The sequence below is a fragment of the Odocoileus virginianus genome, chromosome 23 (genome assembly GCF_023699985.2).
Source record: "Odocoileus virginianus isolate 20LAN1187 ecotype Illinois chromosome 23, Ovbor_1.2, whole genome shotgun sequence".
NCBI classification, from domain to species: domain Eukaryota; kingdom Metazoa; phylum Chordata; class Mammalia; order Artiodactyla; family Cervidae; genus Odocoileus; species Odocoileus virginianus.
Genome location: NC_069696.1, coordinates 29,851,189 through 29,860,880, shown reverse-complemented (window position 1 = coordinate 29,860,880; position 9,692 = coordinate 29,851,189). Strand labels below are relative to the sequence as shown.

Below are 9,692 nucleotides of genomic sequence, written 5' to 3'. Positions count from 1 at the left end.
GGCAAGCTCTGGGAGTTGGTGATGAACAGGGAAGCCCGGCATGCTGCAGTCCACGGAGTCACAAAAAGTCAGAGACGATTGAGTGACTGAAATGAACTGAACTGAACTCCTGCATTGCAGGCAGATTCTTTACTGTCGGAGACAGCAGGGAAGCCCAGAAATAAAATAAAATACATAGATCTATGAAGCAAGAAAATCCATAAGAAAAGTTGAGGCACTTGAGAAAATATTACAAGTAAGAATGCTTACAAGACTCCTTTAGGCAAGTCTCCACCCAACCCCTTGAAGTTCCGTGATGAAGAATCTGTTATATCTGTGGTCATCTTAACTGAAACACACACAAGAGAGTTCAATAAAAAAAAAATCCATTTCTCCAAACCACAATAAAGTGGCAGAACAATCCCAAAGAAACACATACATACTTGCTTCACATGATTTTATGCTGTCCTGTTCAAAAGCAGAGTCAACCATTCTGCTGCTTGATCCACTATTCTCTCCTTCCCTGTGGCCAAAAAATAAAACCAGTGAGCTAGGATTCTTTGTTAAACCAAAGCTTAGCCAGTTTTTCAGATGTGTTCTATATTTTCTTATTGATGTTGGTCCTTCTGAATTTTAAAATCATCTATCCATTTGGCCACAATTGGGAGTCCAACACTGTTCTTAAACAGAGTCATAGAAAAGAAACATATTGTCTCTACCTCCTATAAACTTTAATCTAACATGAAGAAAAGAATATGAGCGCATAAATAAGTAGGTAATAATGTACATAGCTATAATTAGGCAATGGGAGTCTCAATGGATTAGGAAGCTGACATGATGTGGAAGACTAAGTGGACACTAGTAGAGGTAGCAAGACGTTGGGCCTTAGAGAATTAGGAAGGAAAAGGCATGGACGGCTAATAATTTGGGGCACAGTGAAGGTGCTCTTTTCTCTCTCTCATAAAAAACCAAGTTGAACTAATTGTAGTTTGGAGCATATCATTCCTGATATTTGGAGAACCCTATTCACAGGCCTCTGCCCAGGACACCCCCAAATAAACATATTAACACTTCAACCATTTCTTTTCCAAGAGTCTTTGTATTATGATTTCAGTTTTGCTGCCTAATCTTAGCAATTGCCAAACCCTTAGATAATCTCTTCAGAGCAGCTACAAAAGCCTCTAGACTAGTATTTACATCCTATTGTGTTTCAACATAAGATGTTTGTCAGAAGATGACTGAGCAGAATAGCTCAGTCATCACTCTCACTATTCTTATTAATAGATCCACACCCATCACCATTTCTGAGTTTCTGTTCTTATATATATTTATATCTCCCATGTTCTTTTTCTTTTCCTTTATATTTGTCATAAAAACAAATTTTCTCTTTTGCCCTCACTCCACTTTACCCATGGATTATTGATATATGTATTATACAATCAAGCCTAAATATTTTAGGAAAAGTAGAAAATTCATAAGAAAATAAGACAAAGAAGCTAAGGTCTTCATGCAAAGATAATCATTTTGGAATATATTCCTTCCCACTTTTTCCTGTGCATATTTTTATTTCTCAACAAATATGGGAGTGTACTACATTTACAGATCTATGGCTGATAATTTAAAATAAATACATATGAATATTTCTCCTGTCAAATATTTATTTAATTATAATTTTGAGTGACTAATTAGGATTCTAGAGTATGGAAGTATCATCATTTATTTGTCCAGCCACCTACTATTAAATATTTGGTTTGCTTACATTTATCATAATCATAAACAACATTCTGCATATAGAGTATACAATTGGTTGTCTTTCCTGAAGTTACATAATTTGACCACATTGCATATTTCTAAGGCTCTGATGCTTATGTTGTGCTCAGTCGCTCAGTGGTGTCTATCTCTCTGTAGCCGCATGGACTACAGCCCCCCAGCCTCCTCTTGTCCATGAAATTTTTCAGGTAAGAATACTGGAGTGGGTTGCCATTTTCTTCCTCCAGGATATCTTCCCAACCTAGGGATCAAATTGCATCTCTTGCATTGTCAGTAGATTCTTTACCACTGAGCTACCTGGGAAGCCACACATTCCTGAACTGCCCTTGAAAAGCTGTGCCAACTTGCACTATTACCAACAAGGAGAAGGCCTATTTCTCCACCCACCCTGACAACATGGGATAGAGTCATTCCTCTAAACCTTTGTCAAATTGATGTTACTATCAGATAATATTTCCTATCAGTGCAAAAAACAGTGATTAACATTCATTGTAATCAATTGTTAAATCAGAACCTGAAAACGCATCCTGCTGGGACTATGATTACCATTTGTTTCTGCAGTGAGCCATCATCCATTCCTTCACAGTGGCCTGGAAGGTTTCCAGGTTCACGTGTACATCTCTCTTTCCAGGATCAAGCATGATCCACAGCTCCTCAAGGCCATCATCTTCAGAACCTTGATTAGTTGTCTGTCTCAGATAATCTATTATTTTGGTGACTCTGACTAAGCCTTAGAAAGAAGAAAGTCAAGTTAGTTTTTAAAGGTGGCAAAAGATTATTATTTTTTTTTTTAAGTGAGGTGCTTAACTCGTTCAAGTCTCTTGGGTCCTGGAAATGTGCCTTATAACCCTCGCAATCCTGCTGAGTTGACGTCATAAAGTAGAAAGAGTACTGGCCTTAGGTTGGAGTCTAACCAACTGGGGTCGAATCTTGGCTCTGGACTGTACCAGCTGTGTGGCTCTGGGGAAATTACTCAGTCTCTTTGAGTGAGTGTCCTCATCTGTGAAATGATGCCTCCTACAAAGAGTTGTGAGATTCAAATAGGAAAGACTTATGTAATCAATAGGCTTCTCAGATGGTGCAGTAAAGAATCTGCCTGCCAATGCAATTCACAAGAGATGAGGATTCGATCCCTTGGTTGGGAAGATCATCTGGAGGATGAAACGGCAACCCTCTCTAGTATTCTTGCCTGGGAAATCCCATGGACAGAGGAGCCTGATGGGCTACAGTCCATGGGGTCGCAAAGAGTCAGGCATGACTAAGCAACTGAGCTCACACACACACACACACACACACACACACACACACACACACACACACACACATACATACACACACACGTAATCAATAATCACTTGTGGGAAGTGGTCAAAATGCCACTTTATTTTTCTCTTCCATTCTTTCTTTAAAAAACATTTAGTGGGGACTTCCCTTGTAATCCAATGGTTAAGAATCCACCTTCCAATGCAGGGCACTCAGGTTCAATTCCTGGTCAGAGAATTAAGATCCCACAATCTGTGCGGCAACTAAGCCCTGGAGCTGCAGCAACTACTGAGCCCTCACACTGCAACTGGAGAAGCCCACGAGCCACAGGGAAGATCCTGCCTGTTGCAGCATGTAAATAAATATTTTAAAAAAGCATTCAGTGAAGAAAGGGTTTCCTTGGCCCTAGGCGAAATTTTTGGCCTCATGTAAGTAGTTTGACTCTGGGGCGGAGAGGGAGGGATGGAAAAGTCATTCTTAGATATAATCAGTCCTCCTATCACATTCAGAAATTAAAGTCATACAGACTGTGTTAGTAATTAACACACCAGTCTTTCTCAAGCATAAGACATCTTTTCTACTCTTAACTAAGGCCTGCCTTGGGCTAGCAGCTTAAAGAGGGAAGGAAAAGGAAGCTGAAGTTTGATAGGGTGAAGATTCTTACCCTAGGAGGTAAATAGAGACACTAATATTTTTAAAAAATATTTTTTTAATAAAAGAATAAGCTTAGTACATAATTTGGAAAAGAGAGCTGTCAAGGAAATTGAATGACTTTAAAGAATGCATTAATTTAATGGAAAATGTCATTAGGCTGTGACAGGAAGAAACGGAAATAAACTTTTAATAGTTATTTAGAAAGACAATTTTTACTCCTGTTTGCATAATTGGAGAGGTGGGAAGTCAAAGGGAATACCTTATATCCCATTTTCCTCCACTAAAGCTCTAAAATCTGATCTTATACCTCAAAACCAGAAAGATCTCCTGAGATGTTTCTTTAATGTGTCAACTTAACTGGGCCATGGAGTGCCCAGTTATTTGGTCAAATATGATTCTGGTTGTTTCTGTGAGGGTGTTTTAGAAAGAGATCAAGATTTAAATTGGTAGAATAACACAGGCTGCTGTCCCCTAATGCAAGTGAGCCTGAATAGAACAAAAATGCAGACCCTTCCCCAAGTGAGAGAGACTTCTTCCTGCATGATTGCCTTGGAACCAAGACTTATCTTTTTTCCTAACTTTGGACTTGAACAGAAACATCAGCTCTTCTTCAGTTTCCAGCCTGTTGACCTTTGGACACTGACTGGAAGGACACCATCAAAAGTTCTCTGGGTCTCCATCTTCAGCTTGCTCACTTACCCTGCAGATCTTTGAACACACCTGCCTCCATAATCACATGAGCCAGTTCCTTATAATTGTGCGTCTGTGCCTGCGTGCTCATGTCTGATTCTGCGACCCCATGGGCTGTAGCCCACCATGCTCCTCTGTCCATGGAACCTTCCAGGAAAGAACACTGGAATGGGTTTGCCATTTGCTTCTCTTCTTCCCAACGATTGAACCCGCATCTCCTGTGTCTCCTGCATTGTAGGTGGATCTTTACCATTGAGCCATCAGGGAAGCCCCAATTCCTTTTAATACATCTCTTTCTATATTTTACACACACACACACACACCCTGTTGGTTCTGTTCTAATACATCTCCCATCTCCCTTTAATGGAGTTTCCTTATTTTCTTCTGGGAAACAATTCCTTAAATCCTGTCCATGCAGAGTGGCTTACCAGGAATAAATAAGTCCCATTCATCCTACCAATATAATTAAGAGTACAAGTAAATGTTTTGTTATAAGAATGTTCATTATGGTTTATTATGGTTATTTTTGTGCTTTTCATAATAGAGAAAAAATACCCAATTGAGACATATCATTTAAATATATTATGTTACATCCCCCTAAAGTACAATATACAGAGAAAATATATATTATTGACATAGACAAGTACTCAGAATTAATGAGTAAGAAAAAGCAGATTATACAGCAAGTCTGGAAACATTCCCATATACACTTAGGGAATATATTGCATATACCTTAAGGAGAAAATAATGACCAAAAAAAAGGTCTTAAACCATTTTTTGCAACCATACTGTGGCAGTGAGGTGGACAGATTACAGGCTTCCCCTTTATGATCCTTGCTTCCTAATGTTTACACCCTAGTGTAGTCTCCTCCCCTCGAGTGTGGGCATGACCTGGGACTTGCTTCTAACCGGTAGAATATGGCAAATGGGACAGGATATACATGTTGTTGTGATTAACTTACATGAGATCACAGTGCCTATCTTGCTAGGGCTTCCCTGGTGACTCAGCAGTAAAGAATCTGCCTATCAATGCAGGAGACCTGGGTTCAATCCCTGAGTCAGGAAGATCCCCTGGAGAAGGAACTGGCAACCCACTCCAGTATTCTTGCCTGGAGAATCCCATGGACAGAGGAGCCTAGCGGAATATAGTCCATGGGGTCTCCAAAGAGTTGGACACAACTTCGTTACTAACACTTTCAAACTTTTATCTTGCTGGAGTCACTCCTTTGCTGGCTTTGAAGAAGCAAATCTGCCATATTAGGGGCTTCCTATATTCAGAGGTGCAACTAGCAAGGAACTGTCTAGCTGACAGCAGCAAGACTCTGAAGTCTTCAGTCCTATAAGAGCAAGAAACGAATTCTGCCACCTAAGCAGATCACTCCCCACTTGAGCCACAGACGAAACTGCTAAGGCTAGTCAAGGAAAACTTAAGCACGAAACATTTTCTTTGCTCTTTGTCCTCCCCTCTCCCCTCTACTATGCATTGTGTATCTGCATTTTGCATCAGCCAAACATCCCCATCGGCAGAAATACCTGCTCAACCATAAAGAGCAACATTATCCCAGCATCAACAAGACGACCCTAAAAAGATAACCTTCCTTCTTATAAGGAGCTAGGATGACCCATGACTCACTACTCACCTTATATGCTTAGATCTGGATTGTGTAAACTATTAATAATATGTACACCATTTAATGTACAGCCTTCTGTCTCAAAAATGTGCTCTGACTTTTAACAGGCCGAATGGTTCTCCGAGTTTTCTGAAAGGCTGTCCCTGGATTATCATTCTCACTTTGGCTTAAAATTTTCCATTGCTTTCTTAGATCAACTGATTCATTTTGTACAGACATTATAAAGGAAAATAGTAACTTCACAAGATGGAGATTTGGCAGACACCACATTAATCAAGGGATCAAAGTTAAAAATCCTGGTACCTTGTCCTGAGAAGAGCATAACATCACTTCATAACATCACATCAGTAGTGTGCCTGCGAAAATGTACAGCCTGGATAATCAAGAGGAAATAGCAGACATTCTACAAAGTAGCTGGCATATAGTCTTCAAAAATTTCAAAGTCATAAAAGACAAAGAATCTGAGGAATTACTCCAGATAAAAGGAGACTGAAGAGATGTGAAAACTAAACATAGTGTGTGATTCTGAATTTGATTCTGGACCAGGAAACAAAAAAGCTATAAAGAATATTATTGGGGAAATAGACAAAATTTGAATACAGACATTTAAATTAGATGACAGTATCATATCAATGTTAAATATCCTAACTTGGATAATTGTTCTGCAGCTATGCAAGCAAATGTTCTTCTTTGTAGGAAATACACACTGATGTACTTCAGGGTAAAGAGACACAATATCTGGAGTTTATTTTATTTTTGGAGTTTATTTTCAACTAGAAACACCATCAAGCTTTTATCCGGCCTTTCCTTTGGGAAACAAGACAGCCCTATAAAACTGATAAGCAGCATAGAGTTTCTCTTTGTAGATATTCTCTAGATATTCTAGTTGATAAAGTAGGAAGGAATGATAAACTACTAACCTTCACAACATCTAATGAAAGAATAAATCTAGGCCTTCACTCTCAAATAGTTTTGTCTTTTGATAAAACTACATATACTGTGACTCCTCTGGTGGTTCAGTGGTTAAAACTCCATGCTTCTAATGCAGGGCGTGAGGGTTTGATCCCTGGTCAAGGAACTAAGATCCCACATGCCTGCCACTTGATGTAGCAAAAAAAAAAAAAAAAAACACACACACACACCAAAATCCACCATCTATACAGAGTCTTGCCAAAAAAAAAAAGATATAAAACATTTACGTGCTCAAGCCTCTAAATGTAGGGGACAAAAAAACAGGTTGTGTTTCTATGGCCACACAATCACTAAAATTCAGATTGGAGAAAAAGGAGATAAAAGAGCCAGTTTCATTAACAAATAACTTAAAATACAAAAAGAATGAAAAAGGAACAGAGGGATAAGCCAGATAACCAATAACAATGAACAACCCTTTCTTAGATACTGATTTGAACAAATCAACTGTTTAAGAAAACATAAATTTCTCATACAAATAAGAAAACTTGAATGTTGGTAAGGTATTTGATATTTAAAAATTACATGACATTTTTGGTCATAAAAATGACACTGTGCATGTGACAGCTAGTGGGAAGTTTTGTATGGCACGAGAGCTCAGCTCGGGGCCCAGCAGTGACCTAGAGAGGTGGGATGTAGGCGTGGGAGGGAGACACCACAGGGAGCGTATATATGTGTACATATATCTGATTCACTTCACTGTACAACAGAAATGAACACAACATGGTAAACAATTCTACCCCAATAATACAATTTAAAAATAAAAATTTTTTAAAGACACTGTATAGCTGTATCTAAAATCAGTCTTTATCTCTTGAATGTACTGAAATGTTTACAGAAGAAACAATATGATGTCTTGGACTTGCCTCAAACTAATTCAGGCTTAGTGGGAGATAGTGGAGGACAGAAGAGCCTGGCAGGCTACAGTCCATGGGGTCACAAAGAGTCAGACACAACTTAGCAACTGAACAACAACAGGAACAATCCAGAGTGGAGCAGAGGGAAGTGGAGGAAAAATGAGACATCATTATTTATGACATATATATAAGGGTCATGATACCCTCTCCACTTCTGTATATGTCTGAAAATTTCTATAATGAAAAAGTTTTAATCCAAATGAAAGGAAACCACATTGACTGAGGAATTTGTCGGGGCAGGTTATACAATGAATCATTAACAGCGGTTACTCAGGGGAACAGGATAACTGATGAGTTCTTTTTCCCTTTCTTTCCTCCATATTATTAATTTTGCTACAGTGATCATGAACCATTGACATGCTAAACATTGCGGAAATTTTAAAAAAAGCATGTCTCTAAGAAAAACAGAAGTGAAAGTCTAAAATTGACTTAAAAATTGGAGCTAAATTTGTACAGTGGTTTTATGTATATGAAGTATGTATTTTTTGTTAGGCAACACCTATGAGATGTAAATAGTTCCAGTCAATGACTGCAGTTGGTAAAATCGATGATAAGCTCAGTAAAATCATTTAATACTCTGGCAAAATATATAAAACAGGTAGAAAGAAATTAATCAACATCTAAACAGCTATCCCTCCTCCCAAAATAAGCTGCACCTGCTATGTGTACAGACACAGATACCCAGAGCTCCACACATAAACCATTTCCCTTTCTCTCACAACAGAAAGTACAATGAGTGGATGAGTATCAGTGAAAATCTGAGCAGAAAACTTTCAACTAACCTTTGCATTTGGAGTCACATATGTTAAAAATACTCCTAAGCAACTCTTCTTCATAGGTCCTGTTGTTGATATAGGTTACATCTTCCTTGCCATCATCAGTTCCTTGTTTCCACCCTGTCAGAAGAAAAAGTTTGCAAATCCAGATGCTTTTATGTGCTAACATGCTTAGTTGCTCATTTTTTTAAAATTTTAACAAAGAGTCAGATATGACTGAGTGGCTAACATATACTTTTACATATATGGTATGTTTCAAATATTAAAATAAAGAGCAGCCCACAATACTGGTTGTCAATCAGTTCAGTCACTCAGTCGTGTCTGACTCTTTGCGACCCCATGAACCGCAGCACACCAGGCCTCCCTGTCCATCACCAACTCCCGGAGTCCACCCAAACCCATGTCCATTGATTCAGTGATGCCATCCAACCATCTCATCCTCTGTCATCCCCTTCTCCTCCTGCCCTCAATCTTTCCCAGCATCAGGGTCTTTTCAAATGAGTCAGCTCTTCGCATCAGGTGGCCAAAGGACTGGAGTTTCAGCTTCAACATCAGTCCCACCAATGAACACCCAGGACTGATCTCCTTTAGGATAGACTGGTTGGATCTCCTTGCAGTCCAAGGGACTCTCAAGAGTCTTCTCCAACACCACAGTTCAAAAGCATCAATTCTTCGGCATTCAGCCTTCTTTATAGTTCAACTCTCACATCCACACATGACCACTGGAAAAATGTTGGTTACTTAACATGAATAGATCAAGAAAAAAGTGGTTTTGAAGCATCTTTGATTACTCATTTTTCAAGTTTTACAAAGTGGAATAAAAGGAGAGAAGATGAAGAGGGAACTGAGCTTTATTGTTCTGTGATACTAAAAGCACTCTGTGAAGTGAGAGAGAAGGCGAAATTGAAATTCATTTCTGTTATGCGTGTAAGTACTTTTCATTGGCAGAGTTGATAGAGAAAGTTGAACGGGTTGCAGTGTGTTATCCCTATCCTTGCCAGTACTGGTACCTTCATCTCTAAGATATTGCCACTGTGCAATTT

General features: G+C 38.9%; 1 long non-coding RNA gene across 1 annotated transcript; it reads right to left on the bottom strand.

Annotated features, from left to right (window-relative positions):
- Positions 1-419: 419 nt before the first annotated feature.
- On the bottom strand, positions 420-8,846 carry LOC139030614 (uncharacterized). The gene is made up of 3 exons (XR_011483005.1): positions 8,656-8,846; positions 2,296-2,479; positions 420-502 (listed from the first exon to the last, which is right to left on the bottom strand). It is a non-coding gene; the product is annotated as an uncharacterized lncRNA (long non-coding RNA).
- Between the last annotated feature and the right edge of the window lie 846 nt (positions 8,847-9,692).